Consider the following 26,318-nt stretch of genomic DNA (forward strand, 5'->3'; position numbering starts at 1 on the left):
CATCAGTGATGATAAAGAGTAGTTTATATTTCTTTTAAAATGGTAATACAGGTATAGAATTTTGAATATTTATCCATCATCTTGGAAAACACATTGAATACTGTCAAGTATATCATAGAATATTATGTAATAATTATCTTTGTAATGGTGGAAAAAGTACTCTGTATAATTGTAATAGCAACAGAAAGCTCTGAATATCCTGTGTTGCCATTGAAATGACTAAATTATAGACTATGTACCTTATCTTCAGTGAGTTAAATTCCGAAGCATTGATGTGACAACTAAACTTGTGACACAAGATAATACATTTTCATATTTTTAAACTCAAAAACTCATATATCATATGTAGATCTGTCTGAAGTCATTTTGATGGTCACTCATTGTATATTATATGATCATGACTCTGAAATTTGTCCTATACTTTAAAGCCCTAGAATTAAGGAGGATGAGGATGAGGAGGAGGAGAAGGAGGAGGAGGAGGAGGAGGAAGAGAAAAAGGAGATGAAAAAGGAGAAAAAGATATATCAAATAATTCCAAACTGAAGTATTTTCTGTGGAAAGCACTTTAATAAGTGATGGAAATAATTCATTACTAGCCTAATACTATCCCTCTAGTGAGACTAAATGACACTCTGAGCAAACATGTGTTTTGTTAGGTGGATGGCACCTTTGTGCTACTTTCCTTTCAGGTAGGTATAGCCTTGCACCATGTAATGCAGCTTGAACCAATCTCAGTTTCCTTCACCTCCTCAGCTAGACAACTGTGAACAATGCAAAAACTATTCAAGCAAATGTCAGAGCCCTGGTTATTGACTATTTATGGTTGTTTCATTAAAGATAAGTCTTTGTAAACTTAGCAAAACCAAGTTTCACAAAGATTTTGCTCCAGGAGTAAGTGTTGAGTACAAGCATTGTTCAAGTGTTCATTTCACATTGTATTTCCACTCTCTGTGATTATCTTGCCTCTAGCTGAGTCTCTGACTTAATCTCCTTCCCTTCTAATCCAACTCAAAAGTTGCACATCAATAATACTTGCTCTACTTATACTTCCTAATTATAACTTTGCTTCACGTGTCCATGCATTTGCACTTTGACAGCTTCCCGTTTCACATTCTACCTGCTATAGCTTCTGAAAACCCAGCACAAATGTTTATGTTTTCTATGGAAGTCATGAAAATACAATATAGAGACTTTCTGCTGTAGAAAGAATAATTGATTTGTAGCCCTGTTTCTGTTCTCTGAATCTATCAGTGTTTATGCCAAGGTCATGCTTCTCATGAGATGATCTGAGCTTTGATACAAAGGCAGATCTATTCCTCCAAAATATGTCTCCTCTGACAGCTGACTTTTGTTCAAGGATATTCTATTGATGTGAGCACGTCTTTCTTAGAAATGTGCTACAAACTGAGACTGTTCCTAATCTTACTTCTTTGCTACTGTTTTTCCAGAAGTCAGACCTGTCCTATTCCTTCTCTGGCTCTGCACTCCCAATTTTCTTTTACATGTGTTTCCTCAATAAATCTCTTGTATAGATAAACTCTTCTGAGCAACTTTTGTTAGAGGATCTGAACTAACCAATTGATATTGAAAGAGGTCCAAAAATAGGTGGCAAGATTGGAATTGAAGACAGGTTCAATCACCAGCCCACAGGTAAAACAGATGCCATCCTAAGTAGCAGGTGAGGCATACAGAGTCTCTGGCACAAGATGGTAGCCTAAGTGCCATTGATTTCACCACTTGGAAATATGTTCCAACGGAATAAAATATCTTTCTGAGTACAATGAGTCAGGAATTTAAAAAATAAGAGTTCAGAAGGCGGCATCAAAAAAAGATAAGGACTTCTACATTATATTGGTGCCTTGCAGAGGAATAATGAGATAACTGATGGTTGTAAATGAGCACTTAACAGCGAAATGTGATCACCAGAGGATACTTTTGGTAGCTTAATTTAAGCTACCATGTATATCCATATCTCCTGGAAAAGAAGAATAGACACAGCAGTAAATTGAAAATTTGATAATTATGTTTGCATAGTTTCAGAGACATCTGAAGGTTCTTCAAGACAGATCTTTCATGCTAAAATCAAAGCCCTGGTTAAGAAAATCTGGAACTCTGAAACGTGGGATGGAAATATCTAGACGGGTGTCCATGTAAATGATGACTGAGAGACACCTCTGAACTGGCAGATCTTAGAGAAATGGTTCACCTTTGTCCAGTAATCTTCAGTTCTTTCACTCTGCTATAAGACTGTAATACCCAGACTGGGTACAGTGGCTTGTACCTGTAATCTCAGCATTTTGGGAGGCCTTAGTGGGTGGATCATTTAAGCCCAAAAGTTGGAGACTAACCTGGGCAACATGATGAAACCCTGTCTCTAAGAAAAACTACAAAACTTATCTGGGCATGGTGGTGTACGCTGTAGTATCAGCTACTTCAGAGACTGAGGTGGAAGGATCAGTTGAACCTAGGAGGCAGAGGTTGCAGTAATCTGTGATTGTACCACTGCAGTCCTGCCTGGGTTACACAGCAAGACTCTGTCTCAAAAAGAAAAGACTATAAAACTATAAAATAGTACATAGTCTCATTTCTCCTTGCTGCTAAGCTGATAACTAGAGTTAAATCTTAACATGATCTATGTTAAGTGGGTTCTGGGTGTGATAAGGAAAAAAAAAAATGACACACCTAAGGAACTGCAGAAATTAGGTAGCGTTTATTGACAGGAGAAGGCATGTACAACTGTGATTGCATTTTGAGAGTCCTTGATCAAATGTAATATAAGACCAGAAAAGCAAGAATTCATTGAAATGGGATTCTTTCACTGACTTTGGTCTTAATATCTTGGCAAAGAATCTGGAAAATGAGAAAAACTCTCTGTAATGGTTATTCTTAGGAACCTGGAGAAAGTGATGGCTAATATTAAGCAAAATGGAAATTCCTGAGTTGCTCTGGAAGAAAATACTGAAAGAAATAAAGAGGCTGAGGCACATGGGAATGTGGAATGGATTTATTATGTGAGGCCATAAGACCTACCATGTGGTTATATTCCACAGGAAGAACTAGAGATCAAGGCCATCAGGATGTACCAATAGGAGGGGCACAGGATCTCTAAGAACTTCGGGGGTAGCTCTCCTCTGTAGGTCAGGGTTGATGGTAGACAAGGTTTTCTTAGATTTGGGCTTTGTAAAACCCATGGGATAATGATACCCCAAAATATTAGAGGTCAGGTATAAGAGTTGAACACCAGAAAGCAGGGAGAGCAGTTACTGTAATATACAGCAGGATCACATAGGAAGCCAAGGGAGCTTGACTTACAGCAAACTAGGATGATTAAAAGAGCAGGAAGCCCCTAAAGGCAAAATAGATGGGCAGACAACAAGGAGGCTATCTGACATCTACAGTTCCTCTTCCAAAAACAAAAACAAAAACAGAACAAAACAAGAATCAAGACAGAGAAGTTTGGTACAGTCGCCCTCAATAAAACGCCATGACTCAACTTAAGTGTCCAGTGATTGATGACTGAAAAAAGAATGTGGTATATATACACCATGGAATATTATGCAGCCATGAAAAAGAATGAAATCATGTCTTTTCAGTAATATGCATGGAGCTGGAGACCATTATCCTTAGTAAAATAACTTAAAAACAGAAAATCAAATATTATATGTTCTCACAAGTGGGAGCTAAACAATGGGCACACGTGGACACAAATACGGAAATAATAGACACTGGAGACTCCAAAAGTGGGGAGGGTAGGAGGGAGATGAGAGCTGATAAATTATTTATTTGGTACAATGTTGACTATTTGGGTGATACTAGAAGCCCAAATCTCACCATTATGCAGTATATCCATGTAACCGACATGAACATACACATCCTGAATCTATAATTTTTTGAAAGAAGTTATGATTACTTGCTGAGTTCTCATACCTGTGTAAAATTTTAGATTTGAAAGCCATTGACTGAAGAGGTGGTCAGGTTCATAGGAAGAAGTACCATGCAATATGACAAAACATCATAACTTGTGATGATTTCCCTAGTCATAACACTGTACACTAAAGAATGGGAAATACACATTTGAAAACAGTTGGACAGAATCTGAGTGTAACTTGACATTGACAACTAAAGTCTTCATGTGTCATCATTGACCCTATGTGAGAGTGGAGGCTTAAATATGATAGGAAATAAATGGAGCACTGACTAAAATCTAACTCACAATGGCCCACTCTGTCCATGCATCCACCCAGGAGTTTGCCCAGTACCCAAATACAAATTTGTTACCCAAATACAATCTTTGTTAGAAGGCTACAGAAAGAACCTGTGTATGAAGCTATGCCACTGGGTAAAGTTGGGTTAGGCTCAAGCTAACATGATCTGTGGATATTAATGTTACTGTTACAGCTTTTCACACAAGAAAGTGTATGACATTTCTTCATCTGCCTGATAATTATTTTCTCAGATAAGTTTCTAATATTATAAATTATTTTTAGTTTACATATTAGTTTAGATAATTTACTCTCAAACTAGATATCCTCATTTTCTACTTCTTAATCTACACTGATCTTTCATTCTAAAATATATTTATTAGGTTCATGAACCATGCTGTCTTCCCAAAGATATCTATACCTTAATCTTGTGCATATACGCACAGACATATATATAATGTCTTGTAAATATGTTACCTTACATGTCAAAATGTGATTAAGATTATGAACTTTGAAATAAAGATATTACTCTTGGTTATCTGTGTGAGCTTGAACTAATCACATGAACCTTATAAGCAGAGTGTACTGTGTAAAGACCAGAGCGACACCTCCAGGAGAAATTGGGGTCACAGGTCTATAACCTCAAATAACTGAATTCTGCCAACAATCTGAATGAGTGTGGAAGCAAATTCTTCCAAGAAGCTCCTGATAAGGGCCCAATCTGCCACCATGTTAAATTCCTTGTTAAATCAAGAGCAGAGAAACTTGGCAGACCAGCCTAAATTCTCACCCATATAAATCTGTATTGTTTTGAAACAAAATTTGCGATAATTTGTTACGGCAGCAATAGAAATCTAACATAAACTATCCATAATCATCTTTTTTGCCAACCTGAGGCAAATTTAATCATCTGTTACTCTGTAACCTGTGAATTATCTTCATGCACATATTATTTTACTAGATTTTGTAACTTTTTAAAATGTCTGTCTTTCTTCCTAACAATTATGTGAGATCCTCAAGGGTCTCATTTATCTTTGAATTTCTGGTGCCTAGTATAGTAGTTGATCTTTTGAAATAAAGAGCACAGTATTTAGTTCTGCCCAAGTGGATTAATATTTCACCCATATGTAAGAGGTTTAAATACACTGTAAGTAATCAAAGCTTAAGTAATTTTCCTTACTTACTTATTGCAAAATATTCTGTGTCAACTAAGTGAGTTAGTAAAATATTTTAAATCCAAATGATATTGGTTTTCCCATATAAATTTAAACGTACTCAGAAAAACTTTTGTAGAAATATCTTTCATATTTCTTAGAAAAAAATGCTTTGGACACTGATTCTTAAAGGGATTTTATGCCTATTTTTCTGTGTAATGGTGGAAATATGTTTCTCTATAGGATAATTACATTTTGTATTCAAACACATCTTTCAGAAATATCAGTTATGTGGCTATTTAATCTTAAAAGAATATTTCACAACGGTTTTCATAGCTGATAACATGATAATGTCATATGTAGTAGATATCATCATTAATCATCGCTAAAATCCCCAAATAAACAGAACTTCTACCACACTCCCATACCATATCTTCTGTAAGCTCCTTGACCTAGATTTTTTTGTATTTGATATTATGCCTGGACTTTTCTGTCATGTGCAATACACATAGCCTAGGTAATGTGACCCTTATGTCAGTTATTCATAAATAATTTATAAATTAAATTAAATTATTTAAATAATTTAATTTAATATTCAATATTCAATATTAATATTGAATATTGGCAAAAATTAAATATTCAATAAATAGTAGTAAATATTGTTGTGGTTTCTATAATTTATTGTTAATTAATTAATCCTGTTTTTGGATTTGCTTATAACCATTTTGTAGACACTATGTACTCTGGATATTTTGACTTTGAAAAGCAGGACATCTACAACCATGTCTGACATGTGTTCTATCAGTTTATGTCTGTATAATAAATTGCTTCAAAAGATAATGACTTAAAACACAGCCTTCTAAATATAGTCTACTTATTTTTGGGATAGGAATTCTGGCAGGACTTGGGTGGGTGATTCTTCTGCTCCACGTGGTGTACACAGAAGCTATACAGTGGTATTCAGCTGATAGTTAGGTTAGTCTGGAAAGTGCAAGATGGCTTCACTCACATGTTTGGTGCCTTAGCAGGGATGGCTGGCAGGCTGGTCTTAGCTGATGCTACTAACTTGAGTGCCCATAGTAGACTTCTTCAGCATGGCTGTCAGAAGAAATTAGCCTTCTTAGATGGTAGCTCAGGCAGATAAGAGCAAGTATTCAAGCTAACAAAGCAGAAATTACATAGCCTTTTGAAAGAAAACTTCAACATTTTCATGGTATGTTTCCATCATAATCTATTGATTGACGCAGTCACAAGCTCACCCAGATTAAAGGTGTGGGGATAGTCCATGGGAAGAACATCAAAAAATTTGTAACTGTTGTTTACAGTTCACATGATAGCCTTCTGGGTGACACTCTGGTAAATTATCTACTGACAATAAAAACAACACTTCAATTAAAACAGACACTATGTAATATCTAAGATATACAGTGAAAAAAAATTAAGTGAAACTTTCTTCAACCATTTTAAATATTTAATTTGAATTTGTCTAAAAGCACAACTGCAAGACAACATCAGGTATTTACATGTCATCCTATAACATTTTATATTAAAATTTATTTTAAAATAAACTGGTAATTTAAACATGGATAACTTGTTTTAAGAAAAGACAATGTTAAAGATGAAGCCTGATATGGATTCGTTGTGTCTCCACCCAAATCTCAACTTGAATTATATCTCCCAGAATGCCCACACGTTGTGGGAGGGACCCAAGGGGAAATGCATCATAGAGGTCAGTCTTTCCCATGTTATTCTCATGATAGTGAATAAGTCTCATGAGGTGTGAATTTATCAAGGGTTCTTGATTTTCTTACCACTTTTGCTTCTTCCTCATTTTCCCTTGCTACTGCCATCTAAGAAGTGCCTTTTGCCTCCTGGCATGTGGAGGAACTGTAAGTACGATTAAATCTCTTTTCCTTCCCAGTCTCAGTTATGTCTTTATCAGCAGCATGAAAAGAAATTAATACAGTAATTTGGTACCAGTAGAATGGGGGTGTTTCTAAAAAGACACCCAAAAATGTGGAAGGAACTTTGGAACTGGGTAACAGGAAGAGATTGGAACAGTTTGAAGAGCTCAGAAGGCAGGAAAATGTGAGAAAGTTTAGAACTTCCTGGAGACTTGTTGAATGATGTTGTCCAAAATGCTACTAGTGATATGGACAATAAAATCTAGGCTCAGGTGGTCTCAGATGGAGATGAGGAACTTGTTGGGGGGTAAAGGTGACTCTTGTTATGTTTTAGCAAAGAGACTGGCAACATTTTGCCCCTGCCATAGAGATTTGTGGAACTTTGAACTTGAGAAAGATGATTTAGGGTATCTGGCAGGAGAAATTTCCAAGCAGCAAAGCAGTCAAGAAGTGACTTGGGTACTGTTAAGAGCATTCAGTTTTATAAGGGAAGCAGGTCATAAAAGTTTGGGAAATTTGCAGCCTGACTCTGTGATAGAAAAGAAAATCCCATTTTCTGAGAAGAAATTCAAGCCAGTTGCAGAAATTTGCCTAAGTAGCTAGGAGCTTAATGTTAATCCCCAAAATCATGGGTCAAATGTCTCCAGGCCATGTCAGAGACCTTCAGGGCTGCCCCTCACACTACAGGTCTGGAGGTCCGGGAGGAAAAAGTGGTTTTGTGGACTGGGCCCAGGGTGTTTGTGCTGTGTGCAGCCTAGAGACTTGGTGCCCTGTATCCCGCCCCCCAGTCATGGCTGAAAGGAACCAACGTGCAGCTTGGGCTGTGGCTTCAGAGGGTAGAAGCCCTAAACCTTGGCAGCTACCATGTGGTGTTGAGCCTGTGGGTACACAGAAGTCAAGAATTGAGGTTTGGGAACCTCCACCTAGATTTCAGAAAATGTATGGAAATGCCTGGATACCCAGGCAAAAGTTTGCTGCAGGAGCAGGGCGCTCATGGAGAACCTTTGTGAGGGCAGTGCAGGAGGGAAATGGGGGGTAGGATCCCCCACACGAAGTCCCTACTCGGGCACTGCCTACTGGAGCAGTGAGAAGAGGGCCACCACCATCTTCCAGAACCTAGAATGGCAGATCCACTGATAGCTTGCACCATGCACCTGGAAAAGCCACAGACACTCAACACCCAGACTCTGAAAGCAGCTGTGAGGAAGACTGTACCCTGCAAAGCCACAGGGGCAGAGCTGCTCAAGACCACGGGAACTCACCTTTTGCATCAGCATGACCTGGATGTGAGACTTGGAGTCAAAGAAGTTAATTTTGGAGCTTTAAAATTTGCTTGCCCAGCTAGATTTTGGACTTGAACGGGCCCTGTAACCCCTTTGTTTTGGCCAATTTCTCCCATTTAAAATGTATTTACCCAATACCTGTACTCCTGTTGTATCTAGGAAGTAACTAGCTTGCTTTTGATTTTACAGGCTCATAGGTGGAAGAAACCTGCCTTGTGTCAGATGAGACTTTGGACTGTGGACTTTTGGGTTAATGCTGAAATGAGTTAAGACTTTGGAGACCGTTGGAAAGGCATGATTGGTTTTGAAATGTGAGGACCCGAGATTTGGAGGGGCCATGGGCAGAATGACATGGTTTGGCTTTGTCCCCACCCCAATCTCATCTTGAATTGTAACTCCCACAATTCCCACATGTTGTGGGAGGGACCAGGTGGGAGGTAATTGATTCATGAGAGCAGGCCTTTCTCATGCTGTTCTCATGCTAGTGAATAAGTCTCACGGTTTCTGATGGTTTTATAAAGAGGAGTTCCCCTGCAGAAGTTCTCTCTCTTTGCCTCCCGCCATGCATGCAAGATGTGACTTGCTCCTCCTTGCCTTCCACCATGATGTGAGGCCTCCCCAGCCAAGTGGAACTGTAAGTCCATTAAACCACATTTTCTTCCCAGTCTCGGGTATGTCTTTATCAGTAGTGTAAAAACAGACTAATACAACAGGCCTCCAATAGTACAGATATAGTCCTTTATTAGTGCAAAACCCTTCCTGGTTAACTCCATACTGATATACAGCAGAAAACAACTAAAAAACTTACATGCACATACACGCACATATGTATATGTACACACATATGCATACGTACATGTATATATGTATGTGTGTAGTCACTATAGCTATAAACTAACGTGGAATACTTTTGAGTTTATATTTTTAAGCACTGTCAAGAAAAATTCAGGTGAACACCCAAACTGTCTTGTTTATCCCCTAAAATTTTCTCTGAAATAGCAGTGTTTTCTTGTTTAACAACATGCAAACTAAGTAAAACATTAGAGGCATGTACAAGAAAGAAATATACATGTGTATACATGTGGACATGCCCATCTGCACAAAAACAACTTTCTGTATATATGTACATATGAACATATATGTTTCTTTATATATGTCCATTGTCCAGAGTGAATATATCCTGGTATACCTTGTTTTAATCCATTTCTTCTCTGACAGTAACATAAATTATTGATAACCAACAGTATAATATATATTTAATTTAATCTTTGTTTATGTAAATAATCAATAATTTAAGTTTTTCATGTAAAAATGTTATAAAATAATAATATAGTGCCTCTGGGGTGGGGGTTATAACAAGAAAAGTATTATTATTATAAGTTATTCAACTGCAGGCAACCATATAGTATAGCTCAAAAATATTAAGGGTCACTTCCTATGAATTATACCCAATATATAAATGGTCATATTGGTTAGCATTGTATCTGAGAACTAGAAGAAACTTTCAAGATCATTTAATTCAGTCCCTCATTTACTTCAAAGCAGAGGTGGCCTTTTAATATGTTTCACAGCTATGAAGTACTATTGACTCCACAGGCCTGTACTATCATGAGCATCTAATAATATTTATATGAAGATCACATAATTATTTCACCATAAATTTGAAAGCAGGCCCTAAAATTGGAAGAGCTAAATCAAAACCGAATCAATAAAAACAAGAACAAAGCAACATCTCTGAAGTGGAACAATAGTTAACAAACTACCAAGTAAATATTTGAAGTTATTTTCCCAGAAAGTAAAAAATAAGACATTTAAATTTATTAAACTGACATTTTTTGTGTGTATAATTTAGTGTTTTTTTTTTTTTTTTTACAATACTCATGCAGCATGGTACAAAATGTTAGCAGAATACTAAAACATAAAAATTAAAACCAAACTACCTTTTAAATAAAAAAATAAAATCAGTTCATCTTCAGTATTTTTATATTTATAATATACATTTTTATTTTCTTTAGTTTTTAAAATTGGCAGATCTAGTATCATATTTAGTAGCTTAGGAAATAAAGTTTGTAGTTTTGACTTATTCATATTATATATTTCACCCGTATTAAGCAAGAATTTTACCTTACTTTAAAATCTAAGTTTATGATGCATCTTGAAATATTCAAAACCCTTTATGATATTAGACAATGGGATACTAAAGTAACTCGAATTTTTTCTATTCACCTTTGACAAGAAAAATCCGAATTTTAATCTTAGTTCTCTTACAGTGATGTAGGGTCAATCTATTTAGCTTCTTTGCCCCTCAGTTTTTATATCTTTAGAAAGTTAATAATATTAGGAAACGCATCAAAATGTTGTTATAAAGATTCAGTAAGTGCATGCAATTGCTAATGAATAATACACTTAAACTATCTAATATGAGGCAAAATAACTCAGCTCTGGGAATAAGAAATGCCTGGACATGTATCTGGAGGAATCTTTTGCAACAACTTATCCAACATTATTATAATTCATCAGGATCCGTGAGTGCCCTTGAATTTTAATTCTTTTCTGTAGCTAATGGAAATCAGGGAGAAAAAAACGAAGCTTTGTGGCTCTACTCAGGGAGTAACAATAAATAATTCAGCTCAGACAGAGATGCCAGGACATATTTGGGGTATAAAAAGGCAACAGTAAAAGCTCAATGAGCAAGGATCTAATGAGAGAGGATAAACAGGTTTTCCACCCACAGTCATAGATTTGTTCACCTCCATTACCTCCCCCAACCTCACCATCAAAATACAGTTAATTTAATATAATTCTTTTTTCAGGTCGGAGTTTTGTCCTGTAATTTGCTTTTAGTATAATATATATTGTTTTTACAAATATGATTATGGTGAAAAATCTGATATACAGTATTTGTGTCTCTCAGAGTCACAGGGGGTAAAGGGTGGCCCTATAATAATTTCAGAATATATAAACCAGAATATTAATTGTTGGTCCAAAATGTGGAAAGAATAAAAATAGCTGAGGAATGTATTATTTTTCTCATATCTCAATTGGCAAAAACTCTAGAATGAAAAGCAATTGAGACAATGCAGACACAGTCATCTCAACATTCTGAGACAGTTCTTAGCTCTCACAACTCTGGTGTCCTAGGAAAAATTTTGATAGAAATACCTAAACTTATCATGACAGCAACTTCATGGTTCCAGAGAGGAAACGCTATACTCAAGATGAGGATGAAAAGAAGTAGGAAACATCTGTGAATGGGAAGAACTTGAGTTTTCAAAAGTCATCTGAATCTTAGAAATAAGCAGAATAAATTCCTGGGTGTTCTTTCTGAGTTTGAACCTTTCATTTATTTTATATTGACTGGATTATTCTGCAACTCCATAGGAGTAGAGTTTAACTTGCAGATTTTTGTCTGGAAAAGATGCAGGTAATTAATTTTGATGGGAAAGATAACCCCAAGGGTAGGACATTAAACAATTTTATGCTAGATTGCTCATAAATACCCAGTTCGTCAAATATTCTTTGAACTTATGTGTGTGTGTTTTAAATATATTTTACTGGTTTTCTTTTTATTTAATGAGTTGAATAAAACCTTAGACACACATTCATTTTATATTTGCATCAGAGGAACAATGTTACCATTTTGAATATTAACTTTATCTCTTTCTTGGCAGAGGATGAAAAATATCTAGCCAGACATATGCTGGAAAACTGGAAATATGTATTTTGTGACTATTCAAGGAGAAGGAGGAAAAACAGGTCTTATTTGGTAATTAGCTTTTGTGCTCTTCATGTTTGTGAAGAGTCCGAGCCATTGTCAAATAGGAGAATTAGAAGAAGCAAGTAGAGCTAAATTGATGCACATTCAAAAGAGCTGAGCCAGAGAACTGACAGGTGAAATAATGGAGAACCTTATAAGATACAGTTCAGTGGGAGGGTCATTATTTCTTTATTGAAATTGTTGAGAAAATTTTGAAATACTTGTGATACAACAAAAATATAAAGATTGACATTAATGGCCAAAAGAGACCATTAAGGGATTGTGTTGTGCTTAATGAGAATATATTTTTGTGTATTTTTGTGAAGAAACTAACCACATAAAGACATATGTGGTTTTTCTTAAATATGTTAAAGCAGCTTCTCAAGACAGAATGTTTGTGAGCATGTTGTCCAAAGTTTCATTTAAATTGGCTACTAGGAAAATATATTTCTAAAAAAAACTATTTCAAATGTTTATATTAGGTAGAGAATTTTATAGGGGGAAAAGGGGGTACTACATTAAATTAACATAGTTACAAGAAGGGAAGAATTTGCTAAATACTGTTAGCATGGTAATTAGACAGGTTAAAGGATCTTGTGACTTTAAATATCTGATCTGAGGGTTTGAGGCTGGGAACAAGCACAAAGGCTGTCCTGGTTATAATCTAACCTCCCAGAAGTTGCTGTTCATCATTTTTAACAATAAAGCTGGCTCCAGATTATCTTCCAGAAATCGTTCAAATTATTCAAAATGGTCTATAACATTAGCTTTTTCTCAGGGTTAGCAAAATCTATGTTTTATTGTGATAGCTTGCTGGACTTTATACATGTTAAATGTAGATTAAGTGCTTAATACATTACCTGACAGTAAATATTTTAAAAACAACAACAAATAATTTAGTTATTTTCTATGAATGAAAAAACATGAGTACTAAGTATGAATTTAGTAATAATAACAAAATTATAAACAAATGAGAAAAAATTGAGGCATACACACTCATTTTACAATTTACCTATTCATCATTAACTCTAAAATCAAACAGATATTTGATGAAAATTATTTTAATTACTCCCCTAACCATTTCCAGGTCACCCTGGGCAACAGACAGTATTTCTTTCTTGGTACCACAGCTTCCAAGAGGCTTTCATAAACTGATTCCTACTCTGTTAGATATCAAATGTCTTCCACTCCTTCTCCAGCTTGCTATTTCTCAATTCTCACATTCTGTATGGTTTTCAACACCTAATTCACGTACTAGCATTTCAGTTAAGTGTTCCCTATCATCCAGCCTCAAGCAATTTCTTGCTTCTCTGATGTCCCCAGGCACCTTTTCTTACATTTTTCTCGACAGGCAACACTTGCTACAGTGTATTGAGCATATTTACATCCTTCCTTCCCTATTGGGCCATAACCTCCTTTTATACAATATTTCATTATCTAAATGATTGCATCTTAATTTTGCTTTGTTTCCTGAATCAATACTTTGCATCCATATTGTATAGTTAAAATTTTGCTGAACAGGAAAAGCAAGCAGACTTCCTCTGCACTCTGCTAAGAATGATGTGTGACGTTGTCATCCATCTCCACCACAAAAGTGGCAGTTATAGCTCTGTCTGTTCTTCTTTCTGGTTTGCAAAAGAATACAGCCCTGGTGTGCTAACAATGACAATGGAAGGATGGTAGCGATTGGAAGTACCTGAAGTCCTAAAAATTCTTGATAGGATCTCCTTCTCCACAGCTCAGAGTGCTGGAAGTTAATTATCTTTTACAATCACATGCCCCTAAAGCAACCACAACCTTTCAAGCAAGGAGCAGTATTTTTTCTTGCTTACAGACACCCCTTGCACAGAGTTTCCAACACATGGACCGGAAGCACTATCTATGCCTCATTACCATTTAAATAGGCTGATCAATGAGAATTAGCATGTAATTTGAATTACAACACCCACCTCCTGCTTCTTAGAAACCTTGGTCCTCCAACCTCTTTTAAGTAGTTGCTCTATTTTCCAGAGAGGATTCCCTCTTCAAATATAAAAGCAGGTGTATGCCTGTGTTTGGTGTAAGAACTTAATCTACATCCAATATAATCTATTGTCCTGTTAAATGTGTAATAGCCACCTCAGCCAACTCATTACAATGAATATTTTGATTCAATGTCACCCTTAGTTTTAAGTTTATAATTTTACTGCATCCATTTAACCAGTAAATAATATTATCAGAATGGGTCAGTGGACACACTACGCTGGCCAGGGAGTGATTAATTAGCCATAAAAAATTTGAAGTAAAAATTAGAAAGAAAAATAGAAAAAAGAAATTAAAAGCCATTTAATCTAAGTATAATTTTTTTAAATTGCCTGCCTTGCCTATGTAACAAATATTTATGGAGCTTAATTATGTGATGTATGTTTGAAAGACCTTATACATGTCACAATGTGATACAAATCCACAGCTATATTGTCATTTCTCCACAAATACGAATATATTGTCAGGACCTAATTAACACTTACAGTAGAACTATTTTATAATTTGACACACTTTATCAGCTTTTTTTTATATAGACCACCACCTTGAATATTTTTTAACTCGAAGTTTTCCTATTTATTTGGTGAAGATAGAAAAGAAGTACTTTCTAGGATTTAGTTGTGATTGCCAGTCACCAGTATGTACACTGGAACTATAAGCTATTTCCAGCTGAGGGCTCAGAGATTATTATTTAATGTTCAGATGATATAAAATTCTCTCCTCTCACTGACTAGTAATTCTTTTGATCCTCAAGTAACTTTCCAACTCTGGGAATATATAATTTTGATGCAGTTGAAAAGGGAATGATAGTATTAGGCAGGCATACCCAATTCTGTAGGGCCTGGGGTTCATAAAATGTTTTTGTATCTGTGTTCTAATATTGTATTTTTGTTTCATCATATTATTTAAAAGTCCAATTTATTCTTATCGAACATCCTCTCTTCCTTCCATCAATGTCTCGTTGGGACATACTAGACTGTAACTTTTTTATCTGTTACTGCCTCTTCAGTGTATTATCATAGTCCCTGGATCACAGTTAGCATTCACTGAATATGAGTTGAATGAATGGACAATAGTATTTCAAAATACTAACCTAAATAGGTTTGCATTCCCGATTAAGCTCCATCAATGCCCTAGGCTACTCCAAATAAACATATTATACACAAAAAATTCGAGATTGGTTTGAATATGCAACCTCAGGGAAATTTCCGTAGCCTATTTTTCCATCAGGATTGCTACTCGTAGACTTCTGCTATATTGCAATAAAAGAATAAATAAATAAATAAATGAAAACTCTATAGCCAGGAGATAAATTAAAGAGGATTCCAATGATGCCGTAAAATGGTACAGTGCTCTTTATAGCCACTTTTAAGATCATGAGGAATTGGAATCCACAGATCTCTTATTTAGAAATGTGTAGGTTGAGGACCCAGTCCTTAAGTAGATATTTATTGGGAATTATTTTAACTTTAAATTTTAAATAATTATAGACTATATTTTCTGTGGATCTGTAGTTATTTAAAAATTTAAATAATTAAGTAGATAGAAATAATATAAATCCATTTTGGTCATAACAATTTCTTATGTTTTTTTTCATACAAAAATAGTACACTATTCAGTTTCTGTAAAAATTTTGTTTGCAGGGATTTGGGATGATAGTATTTATAGAATTATTCAAGGTGGCAAGAAAGCAGTAACATCAAAAACAACAAGAAAGTAGGAGGATTTATTTGGATTTTTTTTGATGAAAACATACTTTGTAAAGGTGATATAGCCAATGTATTTAATCAGAGGATGAGCTATTTTCTAATTTTATTGACCCATTATTTTGTGGAAGCACTCACACACAAATTGAATTATATTTCCTCTTTGTTCCCTAAGGTCACAGTCATGTTTCCATGTTCAGGCTACAATCACTCTCAAGACATTCTTTCTTCAGTAACCTTAGAAAACTAATTTAACCATCCTATGTTCAACATATTTTTCTCTAATCCCATCAGCTAAGCAAACTTCCTTACTCCTCTGAATCCCCCTTTTTAAAAATACACACCCTTCTTGGAGCTGAAATAATTGTCTATCTCATGTAAGACTTACTTATAAGCATCATTATGTTCCCTTTTGAATCATGTTCTCCCAGAGGGCAGGATGCATCAGTTAATCCCCTTTATATTTTGGAGCCTTTAGTTGACAAGGATTTTTGAAAGAGTTAATGAGAATTTACATTTACATCCCAAAATATCTATCTTGGTTTCCCAACATTCACACTAATCATTCAAAACTTGTGAAATGGAGAGATGGAAGAAAAAAGAAAGAGGGGAGAATGGAGGGGAGGGAGGGAGAATGGAGGGGAGGGAGGGAGAAGGAGGGGGAGGGAGAGGGAGAGAGAGAGAGAGAGAGAAAAAAAAAGAGAGAATCTTATAATATACCTCTGACTTTGCCCAATTTAAATGTTTCATATTGTATTGTGCTGGGAATAAAGTACATGCTAACAGATTCAAAGTTTTAAATTACTAGAAATAATTGTTTTCCTAAGGAACTACTATTTATAAGGTCAGAATGGTAAAATGATTTTTGTTAGAAATCACATTTAAATTAAAGTCATTTATTATGGATGTAGCCTGTACCCTGGAAGTGCTGAATATAGTACTTAGTCAGCTGGAGTTCTAACCCAATTTATTTTTTTACTAGCAATCACTCTGGAAGTAGCAGAATATCTGGGGACTCATTGTCTGAACCAAAAATAAAATTTGTTGCTTTTTTTTAAAACCCAATGCTAAAATGCAGTCACTATTTTTCATACTTCTTATTATTCCTATATATTTCTATAGCTCATATAAAATTTTACAGTATATTAACTAATAATATGAAATAAATTATTAATTTTAAAGATTGTGAAAAATTATCATTAATGGTGAATAGAGGAAAATCCATGGAGGACAAATTGATATAGCCAGAGTTATTTTTTTCCTCTTTTAAAGTGAATATCATTTTTATATATCTGTAGCTAAACATAAAAAAAAGTTGCATCTTAATTGTGTTAAAAATATGATTATCCTTTCTGTAATTTGGGAAAATTCAATCTAAATAAAAGTCAGCTGTTTTACTGTTATGGTATGATATTTGGTATTCCAGAGCTATTTTATCAATTTGTCAGTGAGAATTTATGTAAATTTATGTAAACTGCAGTGTATTTTAGTGATGGGTTCTGATTTATTTATTTAGGGTTCATATAAAGTTTGAAATGGTTGGAGAGGGCAGAATAATATGAAGAAAATGAGTTAAAAACAAACCAAAAAACTAATAAAAATATTATTTATAAATTTTACCATATCAAAAATATGCCTCCATTAACCTATGGATTAGTTTTCTCCATAAATATGTTAATGTTTTTAACTATTACTGAGTCAACAATTCAACAGATTTAATGACACAACAGGATGTAGTCGGCACTCTATGATTGATAATACAATGACTTACCTTAATTTTTTCATCAATATCTTAGGGAAATGTTGGCAAACAAGTAACCGCATAATAACAAACAAGACAACCATACACATCTACTCACATGCATTTCTTTTCTCTCTACATATACAAATCGGAGAAGATAAATGCTAAAAACCCTTAGACTACATCAGTTCTGTGAGTTAACTTTCTAAAGTAGATAAAAAATACCTTAGTATAATAGATGCCTCTCCAATATGCATAAAAGAGAGAGAATTTTTCTCTTTTGTTCATTATTTCATTAATATTCAGTTTATCTCTATTTTTCCGAAGATAAGGAGATGCATGAGGACATATATGCTCTTGTTTCCTTTCAGTATTGCCTAGCTCAAGTTGCCATATATGCAAACCAGTCAGTAATTAATAGCTTTCTTTGTAAACAAATCTCTTCTTAAAATACATTTGACAATTTTATTTATTTTTACTCAAATAATCTATGTTTAGTACAGATATAAAGAAATTAAGATAAAAATGTAACTTACTATTACCCTAACAAGTGATGACTTCTATTACAGTTTTGATATTAATATACACACATTTTTCAAAAACATTTAGAATAATGTGACTACACTTTTGTAATTGCCACTTTTCACTTATTTATAACTGCAGTTTCTCACTTCTCATTTCAAAATATAAATATGCATTATAACATTAATGTGTTAGCTACATTTTATCATTTTTAAAACTGTGATTAACAATATTTTGCTCATATGTAACTATACTTAATTATTTCCTCATGATGAATTCACTAAAGTGAATTTAGGGTCCAATACATCAGAAACTTGGAAGTCATCAAACATGTCCTTGATGCAAGGAAAAAAGGAGAACAAACTAAAAATCAGCAACTCTACTTAGATTCATCAGAGAATTGAGGTCACAGAGCAAACTGCTGCCCATCCCTACCAAAATTGGGGGGACAGGCAGCTATAGAGAATCCCATTTCATTAGAGCAAAAGTCCAGGAAGAGAAACCACAGTCAGAGCCAGACCAGGATAGGAGGAAAAAAAGAAAAAGAAAAAGAAAAAGAACTGTAATTAATGTATTGGAGGTTCCATATGTGCTGTAAACCAAAAATAAAATTCTAAGTGCTCTTCTCAGCCAAGGGCATTCCAAAGTTAACCAGAAAAATTAGTTCAGGCCATGATGGGAAAGGAGAACTGGAGATGCCCCATTATACCCTCCTTCTTTTTGGAATTATTGATAGAACAGGATCTTTAAGTCTGATAAGAAACATTTACAATCTCTTCTCTCTGAAGCCTGCTAACTGGAGGCTTCATCTGCACGATAAAACTTCGGTCTCTACAATTCTTTCAATCCCTTATTGTAACCCAGACATTTCTTTCTATTCATAATAACTCTTTCAACCAATTGCCAATCAGAAAATATTTAAATCTACCTGTAACCTGAAAGGCTGTGCTTCCAGTTAGCCTGCTTTCTGGACCAAATCAGAAAAATGTACCATACATGCAGGGTACATCTTACGTGTACTGATTGATGTTGCATATCTCCCTAAAATGTGTAAAACCAAACTGTACCCCAGCCACCCTGGGCACATGTTGTTAGGCCATTCTGAGGCTGTGTCACTTGGCAAAATAAACTTTCTAGATTGATTGAGACCTATCTCAGATACTTTTGGTTTACAACACAAACGAGTCTTAAAATTTTGGTGGAGCTGCATCTTAGGAAGGTAACCACGTTTGTGTGTGTTTTGCCTCCAAGAGCTCTACCAGGTTGACTCAGTGAAGAGCAGATAAAAAGTCCCAATACCGTGTGTCTTGCACTGGGAGGGAAAAAGCAGCCATTTTAAAATAAACTCAGAGCTTCTCTTTTCCTTAACAAAACCTGCACTCAAGGGAAAGGATTTTGTCAAACAAAAATTGAGTAGAGTTTTTCCAAGCCTAAGCAACTTGGGGAAAGGAAAATGTTCAACTGCAGTCCACCCTAGGCAACCATGTGAAGGAAGATACCCATCTCCATCCATCTCTAGTCTTCCTGTCCCACCTACAGAGAAAACAAAATACAGCCAAATAACTGAGCACTCATGAATACACGCTCTTACTGAAAGACTGAGATCTAATCACAGAACTGTAGAATACTTCCCCCTCACCCACATCTTGCAACCATTTCAACAGGCTTCTGTATAATAATAGAAGATTACAATTAAAAAAATAGCAAGTCTTAAGTTACTTAAGAAATTTCTTTGGAAACTTAAGGAAAAAAAAAAGGGAAACAAAAACAAGGACATCAGAGAAAATTTTAGCCCCTGATACCTGTAACTATAGCAAACGGTAAACACAGCCTAACTCCTAGGCAGAAAAACATAAAACCTCACACTAAGGGCCTGGCCCCCTCAGTTCCTTTTACCCAGGACATCATGTCCTGCTTTCAATGACAACAACAACAAAAATCACAAAGTATATTAAGACACAGAAAACACAGGTTTAAGAGATTTTAGAGTAGTCAGCCTAGCTATTTAAAATAATTATGATTAATATTTTAAGGGTTTTAATGAAAAAAAAAAAAAAGAACCACATGGCAGAACAGATGGGTAATGTAAGCAAAGAGATAGAAACCCTAAGAGTCAAAAGGAAATGCTAGAAATAAAGAATACTGTAGGAGAAATTAACAGTACATTTAATGAGCTCATCAGTAGATTGGACATGCCCAAGGCAACATCAATTAGCTTGAAGACATGCCGACAGATACTTTCAAAACTGAATGCAAATAGAAAACATTTAGGGCCAGGCGCGGTGGCTCAAGCCTGTAATCCCAACACTTTGGGAGGCTGAGGCGGGTGGATCACGAGGTCAAGAGATCGAGACCATCCTGGTCAACATGGTGAAACCCTGTCTCTACTAATACAAAAAATTAGCTGGGCATGGTGGCGTGTGCCTGTAATCCCAGCTACTCAGGAGGCTGAGGCAGGAGAATTGCCTGAACCCAGGAGGCGGAGTTTGCGGTGAGCCGAGATCGCGCCATTGCACTCCAGCCTGGGTAACGAGAGCGAAACTCCGTCTCAAAAAAAAAAAAAAAAAAGAAAACATTTAGAAAGATGAAATAAAATATTCAAGAACTGTGGGAACAATTACAAAAACTGTAATATATGCATGTAGGAATATTAGGAAAAGAGAAACAAAATAAATATTTGAAGTAATAATGGCCTAGAATTTTTATTAAAATTAATGACATCGAACCACAGACCCAGGAGGTCCAGAGAACATGAAGCAGGACAAATATCAAAATATCTATAATGCAGAAAATCAAAGACAAAGTATTGAAGGAAATCAGAGTTAAAAACATCTTATCTATACAAGGTGAGGAAAGACACCTTATCTATATAGGATGAAGGATAAGAATTGCAGTGAGTTTCTCATTAGAATGCAAAACAAAAGAGAGTGTACCCTATCGATGCCTCAATTTTCACTTCATTTATTCCTTCGTTTTCCTGAGACAGAGTCTTGCTCTGTCACACAGGCTGGAGTGCAGTGGTGCGATCTCGGCTCAATGCAACTTCTGCCTCCCCAGTTTAAGCGATTATTTTGCCTCAACTTCCCAAGTAGCAGAGGCTACAGGCATGTGCCACCACACCTAGCTAATTTTTGTATTTTTGGTAGAGATGGGATTTCATTGTTTTGGCCAGGCTGCTCTCGAACTCCTGGCCTCAAGTGATTCGCACACTTAGGCTTCCCAAGTGCTGGGATTACAGGTATCACCCACCGTGCCTGGCCAATTTATCCCATTTTTACATAACTATTTTAAGAATTCTATCTAGGATGAGTTACTTGACTCTTCCTTAGCTTTTACTTTTTGTAATTCTCTTGTGAATCATCTTAGAGTTCTTATTATTTTTTAGTTATTATTACTTCAAGGCCCTTTCAGCTGACAGAGCAAGAAAAATATATATATATACACACACACATTTATATATACACTCTGTGTGTGTATACACAAACACAATATATATACACACATATGCGCACACACACACACACTATATGCATAGATATATATTAAGTGTGAAACCTGACCCTACTATGCACCATCCATTTACTTAATTGTTCTCATCTAGTATACTCATATAGAAATATAAGAATTATCATATTCCCTTAAGGGAAACAATTTTATCAACTGAAGTATAGTTCTTAATTACAGTTTCTTTTATCTTTATTTTTATAAACTATTTCCAAAGTTATATAAGTAAGCACCATGTTCCCAACCCTCGTCAGTAAGGTAATTTTATGCATTTATTGTATATTTATATTTTGTCAAATTTTCCATTCCAATCTGGGATCCTCCAACTTACTAAATGATTATATTTTCCTAATTTGGGTACATTAAGATTAACTCCATATGCTATATAGTTCTATGGGTTTTGACAATAAGAATAGTGTCGTATATTCCCTAATACAGTATCACAAAGAATAATTTTACCACCTTAAAATCCCCCCTGCTTCACCTACTTAACAATCTTTCCCCCCCTCACTTTCTTGGCAACCACTGATTATTTAACCATCTCCTTAGTTTTCTATTTTTCAGAATATCATGTAATTGGCATGATAGAGTATGTAGCATTTTAAATGGCCCTTTTACTTAGTAATATGCCTTTAAGATTTCTTCATGTCTTTTTATGGCTTACTAGCTCATTATCTTCAAATATTGCTGAATAATATTCTCCTATATGAATATATCACAGTTTGTTTATCCATTTACCTATTGAAAGTTATCTTGGTTGTTACTTGTTTTAGTGACTTTGTATAAAACTGCTACAAACATCTGTTTGCTGGTTTTGTATTACTCATATAAATCCTTTTGCCACCAAACAAAATAATGACAATTGATTTGTATTCCTAATTATTAAAAGTGTTTTAGTTAGGGTATGTAAAATTAGTGTCTGAATATTCTATAAGTATACTAAATCCTTCAAGATGATTATAGAAAGTAACATAAAGCTAGTTAATGAAAAACAATTACTACTTTGAAAACATTTGAATGTAAATTTTACAAATTATGTTTGCCTTGGAAATTTTTTAATGCCACCTTAGCCATACCTGTTCTTTAAAATATCCTTCCTGAAAGCCAGACTTATATATGATTGAATTTATCATGGTGGATGCAAGGAAAATGATTGGGTCAGGATTGTCTTAGGGCTGCCAGCATCAAACATATGAAGTTATTATAACCAAGGTCTACAAAAAGTCATAAAGAAGCAGACTTGAGAAAAATGAAGGGAGCCTGTGAAAGTTACTGTACTATTTGTTCACTACAAAGAGGTTGGGGAATGATCACTGACCTCTAAGTAACAGAGAATGGAACTCATCTTTCACTTCTGAATGAGCTCCTCACTGTAATTGATGGCATCTCCTGAAATGGCTGCGATCATTAGGGCTCCAGTGACTGAATTAAAAGAAAATGAAGGATGCAGATGGCTGTAATAAAGCAGGAAAATGCATTTCTTCCTGGTGACAGATACAACTGATCATTTTACAAGGAAGTGCTTTACTAAAAGTGTTTCAGCTATGTAGTTCTCAGGGAAAATGAAGAGTAATGTAAAAATTGGACAAGATGAAACTGGCTGTTTCATTCCAGATATTGACTGCACAAGTCACTTTCAATAAATCAGCTGCTTATTGTACCTAAGACAGCAGTTTGTTAATATTGTGAAGGCATTACAAAATGTTCTCTTTGGTTAGGCAATCTTTGAGCATCACATGATAAAACTAAAAGTTGTTATTTAAATTTTTCCTTACTACATCTTTTTTCCAATTATCAACACTTGAACTACTAGTCATATTTATTTGGAAATAGCTTTGATTATCTAAAAGATCCAAGGGTCAGCAATCTTTTCCTGTAAATGTCCAAATAATACATATTTTAGACCTTTGTGGTCAATATCATCACTGAAACATCTGCTTGACTCTGTACTTGTAGGGGGAAAGCAAATGAGGGCAATGGTAAAAGAATGAGTATTACTGTGTTCCAGTAAAACTTTACATAAAAAATGTACAACTAGATTTGGCCTTTATATTGTAATCTGTGAATCTGTAATCTAAAAAATCTTTTCAGCTTACCAGATGATGCTGTGAATAACAGCAATTAGAAATCTTAAAAGTTTTCTACAATGAAATAAAATGCTAAAGCTAAATATTTTAGCCTTCTACTAGAAATGGGGATATAAGCATTTATATTATTTAAATAAATATAGAATACTGTTTTAAAAGAACCACAGGTCAATGACAACCTGTATTTTTCAGACATGAGAAAAAAACACTTTTATAATAAGTGGAGTCTTAATATAGTTTTGTTGGTTTGTTTTTTTAACTTGAAGAGATTCTGTGTTGTACTCTGAAAAGATTACACTGGGAGTCAGAATTGTTCATTCTATTCTTTCCTAGACATTGACGTACCACTAATAAACGTAGTTTTGTTTGTTTGTTAACATGAAGAGATTCTGTGTGTGATACTTTGAAAAGATTACTCTGAGAGTCAGAATTGTTGATTCTATTCTTTCCTAGACATTGAGTTACCACCTTCACACTTCCCCTTTCAATACCTAAATTGAGAAAGGTGCGCCTCTCTTTTGTCAAGTTCAAAGATGTTCCTGAACTGTGTCATTTTGGGGACTCAATTCCTTAGAAGTCTTTTAGTTCTTCCCCAAGACTGAAGAGATAGCAGCTGTCTTTGGCTTTGATTATGTAGTTCCTTCTCTCTCAGAAATCTCTTTATTTAATTCAAAAACGGCTGAGTTCTCCCCTGGTAGCCACCTTGCCCATCACTACTTCAACAGTAGGTGAGAAAAGATGGTAAGATGTTTTCAGTCTAGAAACCTTTGTTGGGTCAAAAGTTTAAAACATTTTCTCAAGAAGCTTACTGGAAACCTATAAAATGCTACTTTGAAGTATTTATGAAATACCTAGTTTGTCAAAAAAGTAATTATAAATACTGCTTTGGAAAAAGTATAGGATAAAAGCCTGTTTTTCATCTGGTTTTAATGTTAGAAGCTTCCATCAAGCATGGGTGGTTACTTTCCAAGAAAGGTATTTAATAACCCACATGGGTTCAAGGTGTACAGACCGTAATTTAATCTTTTGAGACATTATTGACTATGACCTTAAAAATACTCTTTGTGTACCATAGGCATCAATTTTTGAATAAATCATTTTGTAAATAATTTTTAGAGCAAAAAAATGATTTTAGATTATGGGCTAGCTAGACTATCAAGGACTCCTTTAGCACATATTCTCTCTAACAATCCAAAATACACAATGTGTAAATTCCAGTCATCTAACTTCTGGCTTTGTAGAACATAGAATGCTACTGTTAAAATTCTAAGAACTGGGCCGAGGCAGGTGGATCATGAGGTCAGGTGTTCAAGACCAGACTGGCCAATATGGTGAAACCCCGTCTCTACTAAAAATTACAAAAATTAGCTTGGCATGGTGGCTCATGCCTATAATCCCAGCTACCTGGGAGGCTGTGGTAGGATAACTGCTTGAACTGGGACCAGGGAGGTGGAGGTTGCGGTGAGCTGAGATCGAGCCATTGCACTCCAGCCTGGGCTACAGAGCGAGACTCCATTTCAAAAAAAAAAAAAAAAAAAAAAATTCTAAGAACTGGAACTCAAATATTACATCAACAAAATAACATTTTTCTCATTATAAATCTTTATGTGTTAGTTACAGAAAACATACAAAGTAAGAACATCATAAATTTTAGAGACCATTATTACTGATACATAGTATAATACATTTAATTGTAAGAGATGATAGAACTAAGTCCCTTTGGAACAAAAAAAAAAATATTCATTGAGGATGTATTCTATCTACATTATAATGTTTTCTTTTGACTATATCTAGTTACATGAAATTAAATGAGGTAATGACTGTGGAAATAAGTAGGATAATTTATAAGTTCAAAGGGTAGCTAATAGAAACAAGAAAATAAAATCTGTCTATAATCATGTATATATATGTGTGTATGTATATAGGTATGTATACATATATACAGAGACAGAGAGTCCTTAAAAGAGTGAGAAAAAAAATAATAATTTAGCTACTAATGGGCCAAGAACGACTTTCATAAAAGAATTCTAGAGCAGCATTCAGTAAAACTACTTAACTAAGTTTGGACTACTGTCTGTTATTGTATAGCTAATGTACTACACTTTCTTTTTTACTTCTTTGTTTTAGAGGCAAAAAAATTTTGAGGCATATGATGATTATGTAAAATTTAAATTTTATTGTTTAGAAATGAAATTTGAATTCTAAGATCAAGGTGTTTCCACAACTCCAATTCTTTACCATAAGTTTGTGTCACTCTCTTGCTTCTTAGAAATTTGAGGGTATTCTTTCATATTTATCTTTTCTAAGGAAATTTAAAATTATGTTAAAAGTGACACACAAATTTGTTTTTCAAAATTCTGTGCTTGAAAAACCATAATACATATTGAATACTTTTCTTTAAAATAAATTTCAAGTTTGAGCTACCTATTAATATAA

The 26,318-nt window shown here is 34.8% G+C and overlaps 1 long non-coding RNA gene across 1 annotated transcript in view; it reads right to left on the reverse strand.

Moving 5' to 3' along the window:
- LOC135274816 (uncharacterized) overlaps nucleotides 1-26,318 on the reverse strand; it is a 144,970-nt gene that overhangs the window by 111,106 nt on the left and 7,546 nt on the right. Inside the window, exon 2 of the long non-coding RNA XR_010342548.1 lies at nucleotides 23,114-23,217. This is a non-coding gene — a long non-coding RNA (uncharacterized LOC135274816). The remainder of the gene's footprint in view (nucleotides 1-23,113; nucleotides 23,218-26,318) is intronic.

Source organism: Aotus nancymaae, unplaced genomic scaffold, assembly GCF_030222135.1.
Source record: "Aotus nancymaae isolate 86718 unplaced genomic scaffold, 86718_ANA_hifiasm-v0.15.2.pri h1tg000014l, whole genome shotgun sequence".
Classification (NCBI taxonomy): domain Eukaryota; kingdom Metazoa; phylum Chordata; class Mammalia; order Primates; family Aotidae; genus Aotus; species Aotus nancymaae.